Source organism: Protopterus annectens, chromosome 2.part0 (genome assembly GCF_019279795.1).
Source record: "Protopterus annectens isolate FY-2018-M chromosome 2.part0, PAN1.0, whole genome shotgun sequence".
Classification (NCBI taxonomy): Eukaryota; Metazoa; Chordata; order Ceratodontiformes; family Protopteridae; genus Protopterus; species Protopterus annectens.
Window position 1 is genome coordinate 1,862,492,472 of NC_056728.1, and position 16,156 is coordinate 1,862,508,627.

Sequence of the window (16,156 nt, forward strand, 5' to 3'; positions counted from 1 at the left end):
GTTAAGCAGTGTTGGTATATTGAAATATGTGTTTACTTAAAGAGGTGACAAAATGAATCACAGCTAAAGCATGCAACAGATTCTACAGAGGCTTGGCAGTTATGACATTAGAAGTGCAGGATAAAAAGATCAGGAGCCTCTAGAGTTCACATATTCATCATCAGAAGATACCTTAATGGCTAGCACTACTCCTACGAAAGAATTCGCAGAAGTAGCTGCTTGATATTTACAGCTTTCACTGTTTAGGTGTTGATCTTTAGGTATTTGATTACCTAAAGTTTCGATCACCTAATATAGACCCAGATAAACAAAAGGGGGACCTTGGGTCCTTCATGGCCAAGGCACCTCAAGCGAACAGCTTTAAGTCAGCAGAGCTCCTGTCTTCTCCTAATCCTCAAATCTCACCTCTTCCCAGGATCCTTCCTTCCTTCATTCCTCTCCTTTTTTCCTACCTCCAAAAATGAGTCATCTGGGGCTATTTCTGAATGAGTGCAAAAATATAACTCAAGATTTTAGGTTCATATGAGTCCTGATGTGGAGATAATGTCTCCAGTTCATAAAGCAGCTAACATTTGTAGACATAGGTTCATAGGTGTGTGCTAGGCTAGTGGCCCTGGAGCCTTTATAAGCCTAGCCAAAAAGATTGCCCAGGCATAGTGCCACCCAATGTTAGTTCACAGTGCCCCTATCCAATAGGGGAACTGGAATTATCCCTGGAGTGAACTTTCTGTTACCCATTCACTCGTCAAGGAAAGCGAGGTGCTTTGCTTGACATGAATGGGAAGCTTATTCCAGAGTATGGGCGGTCTTTGGGAGATGAACCTGTCCCTCCAGCACGTTCTGTTCATTGTGGTAATGAGATTGTGATCTCTGGAGTGTGTGGCGCAGGGGGATTGGGATTTCTTTAGGTGTAGCATTTCAAGTAGGGCTGGGTCAGACATTGCTTTATAAGTCAAGCAGAGATCTCCTCTAAGTAAATGATAAGAGACTAAGAACAGCTGTAGTTTCTTGAGTCTGTCCATATAGGACATGTGTTTAAGGCCTAGGATCCTTTTTGTGAGGTACTCTTGTGGCCTCTCCAGCTGTTGTAGGTGTCTGGTCAAGTACATGCCAAATGGGGAGTTATGTTTGATGATTGGACTAATCAGGGATGATGACCTCTTTCTTCCTGGATGCAAAACCTTTGGTTATAAGGTGTGCCATGTAGAAGGACTTTCTGACCACAGTGGCAATGTGGTGGTCGAAGGTGAGGTGGCTGTCAACCTGGGTGCCCAGATCTCTTATGGGCCCCTTCATTGTTCAGTGGGCTCCCATAGATGATAACGCATTATTTTAGCTTTAAGCTTCAGTCCATAGTTCCAACACCAGTCATTGGTCTCAGACAGGCCCTTTTGTAGGACGTCTGCATCACTTGGGGAGTTGATAATGACTCCTAGCTTGCAGTCATCAGCAGACTTGGTCAGCCAAAGTTCTTTTGAGTTGGCCTGGACTTCTATGAAGTAGATGACAAACAGTAGAGGGCCTAGGACCGAGCCCTGTGGGACTCCACTCATGACTGGTCGACAGTCTGACTTGGAATCTGCAACTTCCCATCTGTGGGTCCTGTCTGTGAGCCAATTTGCAACCCACCTAGTGATGTAAGGATTGATGCCTAGTTTGGAGAATTTATCAATGATACCTGAGTGGGGGGTGGTATCAAAGGCCTTGGCCAGGTTGAGGTAGGCTGTATGCACTGCCCTACCCTCATCCACAGCGTTGGCGACTGCCTCAAAGCAGTCAACCAGGTTCAGCAGGCAGGATCTCCCCTTGACAAAACCAAACTGTGTGGGGTCAAAAGTTTGGAGATTGTCTATGTCTTTGTTAAGCAGGTCCTTGATGATGCACTCCATAGCTTTGCATACCAGACTCGTCAGGCTAATGGGGCGATAGTTTCCAGGGTCTGCAGTTGCTCCCCCTTTATAGACCGGCATGACTGTAGCAGTGAACCATTCATTAGGAGCATTGTCTGAGGTAAGGCTGTGATTGAACAGGGCACACAGATGTGGTGCCAGTTCGTTTTGTAGCTCATTTAGGATGCAGCCAGGGATATTGTCAGGTCCCATGAAAGCTGTATTCTTGGCTTTGGACAATGCAGCTTTTACCTGTGCTGCAGAAATGGTGGGTACCAGGCTTTCTTCTGGTATTGTGATAGGGCCCGTGAAGGGGAGAGAGGGGTAAAGTTGGCACTGAATCTGTCGGCCAGTATGTTGGCTATATCTGTTGGCTCAGTATAGGAGGTGCCATTGTGCAATACCTCAGCAAATCTGGGTATTGCCTTTGAGGATTTTGATATAGCAATGGAAGGCTTTGTGGTTGTTTTTGGTGTCAGCCTTAATTCTGCCTTCATAGCTGGCTTTAGAGGATTTGATAAAGGATCTCAGCTTTTTGTTGAGACTGATAAGGGAGGTTTTCCAGTCTTGCAACTTCATTTTTTTCTGCAACAGTTTCTTCCTTCTGTTATAGAGTTTATTGATGGCTGGGGACCACCAGACTGGCTTCATTTTTTGGAGGAGAGCGTCTTAGTTCTGTTTGGTATGGCAAGGTCCATGCATTTGCGTACATGCTCGTACAGTGCATTGGCGTATGATTCGGCAGTCATGCAGATATTTTCCATTGGCATGGGTGCCAAGAAGTTAGCCACCTCTGTTTTTAGGAGCCCAAAGTCGACTTTAGAAAAGTTTTTCAGGTTGGTCACCTTAGCAGTGGGGTGAAGGTGAGATGGAGATTTCCATGGTGATCAGTTTGTGGTCAGAATTAGCCAGGGAGGAATTAACTATAGGTGTGGAGCAACATTCTCCCATGTTGGTGATAACCAGGTTGAGGATGTTGCTTCCTCTAGTGGAGGTCAGAATGAGCTGGTCCAGGGCATTGGAATTGATAAATTCCAGAAAGCGTTGGGCCTGTACATTGGTACCTGAATAGTTTTCCCAGTTGATGGAAGTGTAGTTGAAGTTGTCCAGTATGAGAGTATTGGGTTGGACCATGATAGATTCCAGGGTGCTTAGGAATTTGGAGTGAGAGTCTAGGGACATGTTTGGGGTTCTCTAGCAGGCTATGACTTGTATTGCCGTCTTATCCAGTGTTAGTTGTACCTGAAGTATCTTGGATGCATTGTGCTGGGCTACCAGTCTAGAGGTATGCGTATCCTTTAAGAATATGGAGGCACCACCGCCTTTGGAGCTTCTGGTCTTATTCTGGGGCCAAAAGGTATAGAATGAATTAGTTGTAGCCTGGGAGTGCAGGGGTGCTTTCTGCCTCTTTAAACCAGCACAGATGTCGACATTCTCCATTTTGAGGAGAGCTTCGAACGAGTGCTTCTTGAGATTTAGACTTCTAGCATTGAGCAGTATGACCCTCAGATTGCATTTGTTTGTAGCTGTTACGGTGGAATTTTGGTCTTTGGAACACTGCCTAAAAAAGGCACTATAGGAGTGGCAAGAGCCTTAGCCAGTATCCTGAATCCCATGGGTGACAGATGCAGACCATCTCTGGCAGAACATCGAGGTCGGTCGATCATGTTATCCTAGGCAGACAGATACTGGATCCCCTTAGAATGACACCAGAAACTTAGCCAATTATTGAAGTCAATCATTTTTTGCTCATATTGTGGTATCATTCTGGGTGACGGTAGAGGACTGCTGAGGGCTAGGGTCATACCTGCCTGGGTCACATAATCTGAGAGGTCCATCACATCTCTTTTCATGTAGTACAGGGAGGTATGTCTCCGGTCATGCACACCCACATGGACAATGACTGAGTCATATTTGCACTTGTTGTAGAGTGACCTGAGTGCATGTGTTATGTGGTGAATCCTGACACCTGATAGACAACTGGGTGTCACTTTCTCCTTGTTTGTTCAACCTAGTGAGTGGGACATCAGTGTGCCTCACAACTGAGTCTCCTATGATTAGTACATTGGGCAAAGTGTTTTGCCTTAAGGGCTTGGGTTGAGGAGCACACTGTGGTGGTGAGGTATGTGTTCTGGCATTGGTGTTGTGTTGTGGTGGTCAAGTGCATTTCTGTCTCGGGAGTCTCTGTTGTTTGGGTAAATTTTTCTTGAGAGCCTCCGCGAAGGTGGGTGCATGGTTTGTGTTTCTATGTGTGGGTTGTGATGGTTGGTGTTTTGGAGGGCTGTGTGTTCTGTGTAGTGAATTGCAGGTGTTGACATTTTCCTATTGACCCAGCTAGTCCAGTCTTGGTTGGAGCATGCACTGATTCCAGTTTGGTGTTATGAGTGCATCTCTCACAGGTATGAGTGTTGGGAGGTAAGAGGAGGGTGTTGTCTGTGTACATTAGACAGTTGCCACACTATCTCAGAATGCCCAAGTGCACCAGGTTAGCAGACGAAAGCACAGGAAATTGCCCTACAATCATACCAAGAGGGGTGGTCATAACTAATAAGTATTGGTGCTCTTACTGCATAGGAACACCCAGTGCTGATAGCACCTAAGCATGCTACAATAAATGCTACAAAGCCTGTTAAAGTGCTAGCCAGAGAACAAAGGCAACTTATCAAGCCAGTGTTACCCAAACTTTTACATCAAGAGGCCATAGAAAGACAGTACCAGGACAGGAAGGAGGCACAGATGTCTACTTGAGATTTTTCCTTTTCCCAAGAAAAGATAATCCTTGAAGGTCCATATTAGACCTATCAAGGCTAAACAAATTCCTAAGAGTGTCAAAGTACATAAGGCTATTCTTGCAGGCCCTAGTTCCTCCCCTGTTCCCTCAGGCTTTCATGATTGCCTTGATTCTGAAAAGATGCCTACCTCCATATACAGAATACCAGGACACAAAGCCATTACTTCCGATTCAGAGCAGGGGGGTGTCCATTACCATTTTATCAACTTATCCTTTGTTTTTTTCTGCTACACCTAGGGTATTTATTAAGTGACTAACTTCAGTCCGTGATCAAAGGCATTCACACCCACCTTTACCAGGACATCTTCACCCTAGAGGAGACACAGTTGCCCCTGCAGTTGACTACAGCCTGCCTTCAAACTCTGGGATTCTCTTTGAATCTACTCAAATCGTAGCTAGCTTCATACTAGCAGATCTTGGGCGCCCTTCTGGACAGCATCACTGAAAGAGCATTCCACCATTAGAGAAAGTGCTGTTTCTGATCACCTTTTTCAATTCCAAACAGTAACAGAATCAAATTATAGCAAGGGAACACCTCAGGATCCTGAGTTATATAGTATTCACAGTGCTGTCTGCCCTCTTAGCAAAACCTCACTTGAGAAAACTACAGTGATACTTGAGGAACAGATGGTGTTAGCATACCCTCTCCATGCAGTTTGTTGTCCTTCTATTGTTTTGTATCAAGAATGAACTCTTGTAGTGGATATAACAAATGAATCTCAATTAGGGGTCTCTATCAATCCAGGCCTGGATACCCAGGTACTGCCTATAGACAACCTAGATGTGGCTTAGGGGGACTCATTCAGGGAAATTAAAATTCTGGGTATCATAAACACAACTCAGAGAAAAAAACAAATAATTCTCAAAGAGATAATGGCTGCAGTTTTAGCCATAAAAGCATTGAAACAGGCACGATAACCATGGACCCTACATATCCTCACAAATAGTACAACAGTCATTCAGTAAATACACAAACAAGGGGGAGCTCACTCTTACCTTTGTGCAGGCTGGTCACAAAAGTTTAATATATGGCTGGGAGTCAGATCTGACCCTCAAGCATCTTACATCATATTCCAGGAAAATGCATCAGTAAACCAGATGAGCAGAATAGAAGTAGACCCTCATGTGTGGATGCTGACAGGATGTGTATTTCTGGACATGGTCTACTAATGCAGGGTGTTAAAAATAGACTTTTTTGTTTCTCTAAAAACCAGGTTAAGAAAATATTACATCAGGACAACAACCCCAGGACCCTGGGCATCCAGTACTTTCTCAATAAGTAGTGCAGGTGTATACCTTTACAAATTTATTCTCATCCCTCCTCTCCTTATAGCCATTTAGAAGGCACAGGAGGACAGGCAAAATGCTATTCATAAAACCTTGGTTTTGCTTTACTGAGCATGAAATGGATGGAACCTGTACTTCTGCCTCAGCGTTTATTCCTGTTATCCCAGTATAAAAGTTCTCTCATGCGCCCCAACCTGCAGATCTCAAAGCTGACAGAATAGATGATTTAACAGTCATCCCCTTTAGACATATTTTTACTGGGGACATGCTTGCAGTAATGAGGGATGCTAGAAAACCAAATTCAAGGAAGTCATACCTTAATAAATAAAAAAAAAGTTCTTCCTATTGTGCCGTGAAAAGGCCCTGAACCCATACCAGAAATCAATGACCATGGTTCTGAGATATCTGTTATACCTTTAGAAAACAAGCTTTTCTTATATGTTTCTTTGAAAGTACATGTATCTGCTGTCTCTGCCTGCTTGTCCTTTGATCCCCTTTAATTTTTAATACAGTTAATCTTTTCCTTAAGGGGGTTCTACATTTGAGACCACCCAAGATGGAATTCCCTCCTCCCTAGGACCTAAGTTATGTACTGGAAAATTAACCTTGCTACCATTTGAGTCAGAAGCTGCAGTACCTACTAAATATGTACCCAACTCAGGTCAGATAACTTATTTAGGTATAATACTATCTAAAGATATTAAATCTATTATATATAATAACTATAATACCTGTTTTCTTAATATACAAAATCTTTTTAATACCTAGAATATAATGTTTTTTATGGAGGAGAGAGACTTAATTATTAAAAAATGATAATATTCCAAGATTTTTTACTTAATACAAATCATATACTTTTCACCCTAAAAAAAAATAACAATCAAGAAAATAAATATGTTAAATTTCTTATGGGCACCTAATAGACCTAGGAGGATTTTAAAAAAAAACATACTAATAGCTCTCTCAAGGGGTATTTTTTTTCCAGACTTAATTTATATATTATCTCTTCTATTATTATGCTTATGTCATTATACACCTTTGATGATGAATAAAATTAATAATAAGATAATCTATATAAGAGAGATGTAATAGAGATTATAATGCTGACTGGCTCTATGTTTTATGATGAATGAAGTTGAAAAGAATACTAGTCAAAATTAATGAAATTTTGCAGGCTCTTTTTTTTTATAGATTCATTTTTCATTATTCTATATTATTCAACACACCTGTACCTCAATGTGTGTGTTAAAAAAAAGCTTTGTTGTGCTTCTCTATCTGTTATGGCTAGTAAAAAAATAAACTAGAAATTGGATTTCAGAAATTTCATTTCCTCCTCAATTCAATTAAAAATTTTATGAATATAATGTGAATAATGTATGTCATATGGAAATAAGCACAATTAGAGACAGAAAGAACATGAAAGACATTTTATTTTTTATTGTATGGGATAAAATTTGTTATTTAATAAAAATTTTTTAATTTCAATTTTTCAGTTTTAGTAGTTTAATTAATTGATAGGGATGTGGTTTGTAAATACTTGTATACTTTGTTTTAAATATTTATAATTATAATATTTTTTATTTTATTTATTTTATTTTGTTATTATTTCTTATACGCTAAAAAAAAAAAAAAAAGAAGCTGCAGTACCTACTGAATACTTATCACAGAGAACTGTCTTTCCAGTAGCTTTAATACCTGCCTGAAGAATTTCAGTATTGCAGGTCCTTATGTGCAAACAGCTGATGTTCTTTATGTTTCACTGTTGCAGTCGTTACATTTGGGGTAATCTGCTGGCAGGTTGCCCTCAGTCGGCCTGATTAAAAAAGTCTTGGGTCCTGCGTCGGTTGCTGTCCCTTCTTCCATGACGTCAGGTCATCAGGGGTATAAAACATGCAGCCAATGCCATTTTCATCAGTCTTTCTTGCTGAGTGGCGCCCGAAGCAGAAGCAGTTCGCAAGTGCCGGTCGGCCGACTCCTGAAATTTTCGTTTTTGAGTTTCAGAACCGAAGTCTTCATCTAAAAGCTAAGTACCCCGTTGGGGAAACTTTTTCTTGCTCCTTACCAATGTCAGTAAAAGTTAATAATTGTATTACTTGTGGGAAGCAAATACCTCATAAGAATTTTCATTTGTACTGTATTTCTTGCCTAGGCCCTGACCGCAACGTGCCTTGCTGTCGATTTTGTGCTAGATTTAATCAACGCACTATTAAATGTCGGTATATTTTTGCTTCTGAATATTTTGGCTTGAGATTTAACTATCCAGAAATGTCGTCGGTTAGCAATCCGACTACCAGAATACCCAAAAAGTGCAAAGAAAAAGACAGAGACAGACTGTCGAGGTCCAAAACCGACGACAAAGCTTCTCCTAAGCCAGTTGCTGGTTCGCTGGTACTCAGTGAGGTGCTTTCGCAGCCCCTGTTACCCGCTACTTTTGATTCGCAGGCCTCTACTGAGACCCATTCAGAGTCTGGTATGCTACGAGATACTTTAAGTATTGAACCCGCGGATGTCTCTACCTTGGATGGGACCGGAACCGCTGAGCAGACACTGGCTTCTGAGGGTGCTTTTAGGCCTAAAGATTTTTATATTAAACTGACGCCATCTTCAAAATTAAGGCCAAAAACTACTTCTATGTCTAAAAGAATGATGAATGGGCCACTTGTACAGGCCCCAATGCCTAAAAAACAAATGATCAAAATGGCTGAGGATTTAATTACCTTGATCAGGGATACCCATCCCCCTCCTGCTAAGAGGCCTAGGCAAGGCACTGACTGAGTCTTCATATCATGTTTCTATTTCTTCTGATTCCTCTTCTGATCAGGAATTATCTATTCCCACTTATGAGGACTGTGATGCAGAAGATTCCATCCCTTCTGCTTCTCCTCCTGAGGATTTTTCTTTTGGAGAAACTTTGCATACCTTAAGGGAACACTTTCACTGGGAGAGTCAGGATTTTTCAGAATCTAAAAAGAGACTTAGGGATTTTCTTCTTCTTCCTCAGCATAGCCCTTTGGCTATACCTCCTGTTCTAGACATTGTTGATGTTTTCTCAGAATCCAGTATGACTCCTGATTCTCTGCCTCCGGCTCCTAGTAAGCTAGACAGATATTACAGGGTTCCTGACTTCCACAAATTCCTCTTTAAAAACCCTACTGCTGACCCTGAAATCATTTCTCAGGGTCCCAAGGGCGTTAAGGCTTCTACTGCTAAAAATCCTGATTCCAGGGTGCTGGATAGATGGGGTAAGAAGGTTTACACGTCTGCAACCTTGGCAATCAGAGCTTTAGACTGTCAATTTCATATGCTTAAATATCAACAGCATGTCATGGGCTTACTTAAACAGAAAATGATGTTGATTTCTGACTGTGTGGAAAATAAAGAGTTGCAGGATTTATTACATTCAGCTGAACAAGTTGGAAAACATACTTTGCAATGTGGTTTTCATTCCTTGGAGGCCTCTTGCAGGGCCACTGTAACTGGATCTGTGATAAGAAGGCATGCTTGGCGCAAGGAGCAAAATCTGCCTGACCATATTAAAGCAAAATTGTTGGAAGCTCCTTTACAACAGGACTGGCTATTTGGTAATAAGGCAGAAGTATTGAAAAAGATGGAAGATAAAGCTAAATCTATGCAAACTGTAACAGATTTCCTACAAGTGCAGCCACCTAGGTTCAGTAGGCACTGGCCTACTAAGAACTGGTTCTTTCCAGTACCCACCAGAGCCGTTCAGGTCAAACCTAGACATTTCAAAGGCTCCAGGTTTCAGTCACAAGGAACTTATAGAACAAAGCAATGGGGTGCCTCCACCTCCAAATCTGGAAGTAACAAGGCACCTTCCTACAGTAAACAGTCTCAATGACATTCCACTGCAGTCACCAAGCACTTATCTTTTGGCCGCCCCTTTGGGGGGAAAACTGGCACTTCATGCACAAAACTGGCAACTGATTACCCAGGACAAGTGGGTTTTAAATATAGTATCCCAGGGATACAGATTTCATTTCCACATGTTGCCAATCCCAAACAGATGGCCAGATCTGCCTCCAAATCAGTGGGCAGAGGCCCAGAAACAAGTTATATCCCTCATGAATATGGGAGCTATTCAACCAGTACCAGACAAGGAAAAGGGACAAGGTTTTTATTCAAGACTTTTCCTGGTACCCAGAAAAGACAAATCATGGCGTCCAATTCTGGACTTAACCATTCTAAATACATTTCTGGACATTCCAAAATTCAAGATGCTGACTCTACAACAGTTACTACCTATGCTAGGCAAGGATGCCTGGTTGGTAACTCTTGACTTAAAAGAGGCTTACATGCATATCCCAATCAGGGAATCTTGCAGAAGATACCTCTGCTTCAAAGCAGGCTATTTACATTACCAGTTCTCTGCACTGCTCTTTGGCTTATCTACTGTACCCAGGGTCTTCACAAAGTGCCTGGCTCCAGTAATTGCATTTTGCAGGCAAAAAAATATTCAAATTTATCCATACCTGGACAATTGTCTAATTCAGGTAGAAAACAAGGACAGTCTTCTAAGACATCTGGCGTTTGTAAAAAGGCTTCTAACTTGTCTAGGGTACACCATAAACGAAAATAAATCACAACTGGTACCCACTCAAATAATTACATTCCTGGGTGCAAGCTTGAATACAACTGCCCAGATGACTTACCTTACGCCAGAAAAACAAATTCAATTGATGACTTACTTCAAACAGGTGGCCACAAAAACCCAGTTATCTGCAAGAGAAATTCTGCAGGTCTTGAGGTTCATGGCTTCCTGCATTCTAATAATTCCATATGCAAGACTGCATATGAGGAAACTTCAGTGGTACCTAAAAAGCTTATGGAGTCAACATTGTCACAGCCTGGAAACAATGATTCCTATCATTCCTTGCCTGCAGCAAGAGTTCCTATGGTGGGCAGAGGCCTGCCACCAAAACTAGGGACTGTCATTCATTCCACCCCCTGCCGCCCAAACCCTGACTACAGACACATCAGATTATGCTTGGGGGTGCATACGGCAGGGAGATGCATTCAGGGCCAATGGAGCCCAAATCAAATGCACCTACATATCAACCAGAAAGAGATGCTAGCTGTAAAGAATGTTCTGACAGCCTTCAAGGACTATCTTCATCCAGGACAACTACTGATAAAGACAGACAACACCACAGCCATGTGGTACATAAACAAGCAGGGGGGTACCCATTCCTACCCCCTTTGCAGACTAACCATGGCACTGTGGAACACGGCCTTGACTAATCAAATACATCTACAAGCTCAATTCCTGTCAGGAAAGCAAAATACTCTGGCAAACGAACTAAGCAGAAATCTTATGGACCCACATGAATGGAAACTGGATCCACAAATCTTCAGCATGTTGACAAGCAAATGGGGGAGCCCAGACATAGATCTTTTTGCCTCACCCCCAAACTATCAGTTGGACAATTTGTGCACAAGACTTCATTACAAAAAAGCTTGGAAAGTGGATGCTCTATCCTTCAGCTGGAAAAAACTATCAGTCTATGCCTTTCCCCCTCTGCCTCTGCTCTCCAAGGTCTTTCTAAAAGTCAGACAGGAAAAAACAAAAATGATTCTGATTGCTCCAGACTGGCCTCGCCAACACTGGTACCTGCTCCTACGCAATATGTCGCACCTTCCTCCGTGGTACCTGCCTCAGACACCTTACCTACTGTCTCAGCAGAACTATCAAATCCTGCACACTCAGCTCCAAACTCTGAATCTTGCAGCATGGCTAATCAACTAATTTCAGCAGTTAAGTAGAAAAAAGCTGCAGGTACTACACGACAAACGAAGCCAACCAGTTTCTTTAGAAAAACACTGCTTTAATCAAAAGAGTAAGCGCTTTCACATCTATACAAGATGCTTCATCAGACTTCAAAAAGCAGAGCAAACAACCAGTTTAAAACCATTACAGGTCATCCATTAGACCAATGATGCATCAGGTGCAATAATTCAATCTATCACCATGGAAACAATTATACAAATTGAAAATGTTAAAACATTAGAATGTTTGAATGCTTCAGTATATTTGAAGAATTTTTATACTTTAATACATTCAAAAAACTCTCAAAATACTACTATAAAAGCCCTATAAAAACACTAATAATACTAATAAAACACTGATAAAACACCTAAAGATGGGCTGATGTATCTTTATACTTATTATAATGTAAAATGGTGAAATAAATGAATGCAAATATAATTGTAAGAAAAATAAAAAACTCTTTAGTGTGGTAATGGGTGATCAACAAGGAAAGGTTTCAGGCTGACCCTATCATTGAGACCATGTCCCAAGTCAGCTCGCAGCCTGATGATCCACTTCCCTTCTTCCCTTTCTGTGAAACCAATGACATTCCCCAATCTCATGGTGGTGTGTATAAGCTCCAAAACCATAAACATAAAATTATGTGTGGTGCCATGAGTCAAGACATGTCTCGCTAGGGCGTTGTTCTCATTTTCTCTGTTGATGGCTTACAAGTGCTCTCTTATCCTCTCCCTGAGGGTCCTATTGGTTTTCCCCACATAAAACTGTTACATTTCTTACAAATAGCTAAATAAACTAGATTCCTAGTCTTACAATCAGCATAATGACTAAATCTGTATGTTACATTAGAATCTGGATGTATAAAGATATCACTACTATTAATAAATGCACACTGATTACAACTGAGACAGGGAAAGGTGCCCTTCCTAACTGATAAAGGTTTGTTAGTGATATTCCTTTCATAACAAAGCATATTCCTGATGGATTTGGTATTTTTATAACAGAACGAAGGGACAGAACCTACTAGATCCTTCAACCTGTCATCCAGTTGTAATATCCCCCAGTTCTTCCTAATAACATCAGTTATACTTTTATTTCTGTTAGTATAAGTGACAACCATTCATTTATTATTCCTCTTAGCAGGTCTCTCATCTATAGCTGTTTCTGCCATATTCCTTCTAATGTATGGTAGTGCCATGCCTTCACGCTCTACATTTTGTAAAGTGGACAAATCCGTATCGTGATACCCTCTAGCTGAAAAATCTTCACGTAAATGTATTAATGTCAATGCAAAATCAGAATCATTGCTGACTAGATGTGAACAACGTGTGGCTTGATTCTTAATGATATTTCTATGAATGTGTGGGGGATGCATACTGTCTCGATGTAAATATGCATTTCACCTGCAAGGTTTCCTATATATGTTTGTGTCAAGTCTACCTTTATTCTTAGTGAGAGTAACATCTAGAAAATGTATGTGTTCAGCTGAAGTCTCACCTGTTAGTTTCAAAAATGTGGTTGTATTGTTCATGTAACCAATAAACTCTTCTAGAGTTGACAAATCACCACTCCAAACAAAAAAGAGGTCATCTACGAACCGCTTATAGTTCTTAACAAAGCTGGAGTATAAATCATGTTGCAATATGTATGTTGATTCCCAATATGCCAACACTAAATTGGCATAGGAATTCGCGCACGGTGTACCCATCGCCACTCCCATAGTTTGTAATAATATTTATTGTCAAATAAGAACACATTGTTCTCTGGAACCACTTCCATTAACATGGTAATTCTCATAACCTTGTTAGTAGCCATCCCTTCATTTAACAGAAACAGTCTCAGAAATTCAATACCTATGTCATTCGGTATGCTCATGAATAGAGACTGAAAGTCTAAGGTCACCAAAACCAAAGCACTATTAAGCGTCGGTATGATTTTGCTTTTCATTACTTTGGCCGAAGGTTTAACTACATAATGCCGCCGGAACAACCGATGACCGGAGATCATAAAAAGCACAAGGAAAAAGAAAAGGACAGGCATCCGAGGTCCAAAACCGATGACGAAGCCTTTTCTAGGCCAGTCACCGGTTTGCCGGTTCTCAGTGAGGTGCTTTCGCAGCCCCTGACACCCGCTACCTCAGAGCCACAGGCCGCCTCCGACTCCCATGTTGAGACGACTAGGCCTCTGGATACTCAAGGTATTGGGCCTTCGGAAACTAATCCCTCAGATGGGTCCGGAGCCGCTGAGCAGGCATCGGCTTCCGAGGGTTTCAGACCTGACCTGCACAGCTTTATATCAAGCCAACTTCAGCATCCAAGACAAAGACTAAAACAGTTTTAAAGACAAGGAAACAAGTACAGCATTCTCCAGGACAGACCTCCATGCCTAAAAAACAGTTGCTCAAAATGGCCGAAGACCTAATTACTTTGATCAGGGGTTCCCATCCCCCTCCTGATAAGAGGCCTAGGCAAGACACTGAATATGATTCCTCTGATCAGGTTTCCATTTCCTCTGACTCCTCTTCAGAACAGGAATACTCTATTCCTCCCTATGAGGATTCTGATGCTGAAGAATCTATTCCTTCAGCTTCTCCTCCTGAGGATTACTCATTTGGGGAAACTCTGCATACCATGAGGGAGCATTTCCACTGGGAGAGCCAAGATTATTCAGATTCTAAGAAAAGGCTCAGAGACTTTCTTTTACTACCTCAGTACAGACCTCTTGCTATTCCACCTGTTCTAGACATTGTAGATGATGTATTTTCAAAGTCCGTTCTGTCTCCCGACTCTTTACCTCCTGCACCTGTTAAGCCAGACAGATACTACAGGGTTCCAGATTCTCATAAATTTCTATATAAAAACCCTGCTGCTTATGCAGAAACTATTTCTCAGGGTCCCAAAGGGGTCAAGGCTGCTACTGCAAAAAACCCTGTCCCCTCAGATAGAGATTCTAGGACACTGGACAGATGGGGAAAAAAGTTTACACTTCAGCTACCTTAGCTGTAAGGGCTTTAAATTGTCAGTTTCATATGCTTAAATATCAACAATACTTAATGTCTCTGTTAAAACAGAAAATGTTGACAAATTCTGAATGTTCTGAGAACAAGGAATTGCAGGATTTATTGTATGCAGCTGAACAAGTGGGAAAACATACTTTGCAATGTGGTTATGATTCACTGGAGGCCTCTTGCAGGGCCGCTGTAACAGGATCTGTCATTAGAAGGCATGCTTGGTTAAAGGAACAGACTCTGCCTGATCATGTTAAAGCAAAATTATTGGATGCTTCATTACAGCATGATACTTTGTTTGGTGTTAAGGCAGAAGAGGTGTTGAAGAAAATGGAGGATAAAGCTAAATCTATGCAGACAATGAAGGATTTCTTACAGGTACAGCCACCCAGATTTAGCAGGAACTGCCTTCTAAGAATTGGTCCTTTCCCGTGTCAGACAGGCCACAAAGAGGCAGATACAGATGCCCTAGAGGCAGACAAAAGCCCCAGGGCTCATACAGACCCAAACAATGGGGTGCCTCCAAAAGCGGAGAAGACAAATCACAGCCATATAGGAAACAGTCCCAATGACTGCCCTCTGCCAATGCCAAGCATTTATCTTTTGGCAGCACCCTTAGGGGGAAAGCTAGCACTTTTTTCACAAAATTGGCACATGATCACCCAGGACAAATGGGTCTTAAATATAGTCTCTCAAGGCTACAGGTTCCACTTTCACACCCTTCCAAAGGCAAAAGGTATGCCAGACCTGCCACACAATCAATGGGCAGAGGCACAAAACCAAGTTTCATCTCTCATGGACATGAGGGCAATTCAGCCAGTGCCACAACAAGAGCAGGGACAAGGATTTTACTCAAGACGTTTCTTAGTACCAAGAAAGGACAAAGCATGGAGACCAATTCTGGACCTGTCTATTCTAAATACTTTTCTGGACGTTCCGAAATTCAAAATGTTGACTCTGCAGCAGGTTCTGCCCATGCTGGGCAAGAAGGCTTGGCTTGTAACTTTGGACCTCAAAGAGGCATACCTGCATGTACCAATCAGATAATCTTGCAGAAGATACCTCAGATTCATAGCTGGCTCAATGCACTACCAATTCTCTGCACTGCCCTTTGGCTTATCTACTGCGCCCAAGGTCTTCACAAAATGCCTGGCACCAGTAATTGCATTTTGCAGACAAAAAGGAATTCAAATATATCCCTACTTGGACGACTGCCTTATTCAAGCAGAGACCAAAGACATTCTACAAAAGCATCTGGCGTTTGTAAAAAGATTACTAATTTGCCTAGGGTACATAGTAAACGAAAAGAAATCAAAACTAGTACCCTCTCAAGAGATAATATTCCTGGGTGCAAGCTTAAATACAACTGCCCAGATGGCTTATCTCACGCCAGATAA

General features: G+C 41.7%; 1 protein-coding gene across 1 annotated transcript in view; it reads left to right on the top strand.

The window, feature by feature from the left end:
• P3H1 (prolyl 3-hydroxylase 1) overlaps positions 1 to 16,156 on the top strand; it is a 798,122-nt gene that overhangs the window by 523,156 nt on the left and 258,810 nt on the right. The window lies entirely within an intron of this gene.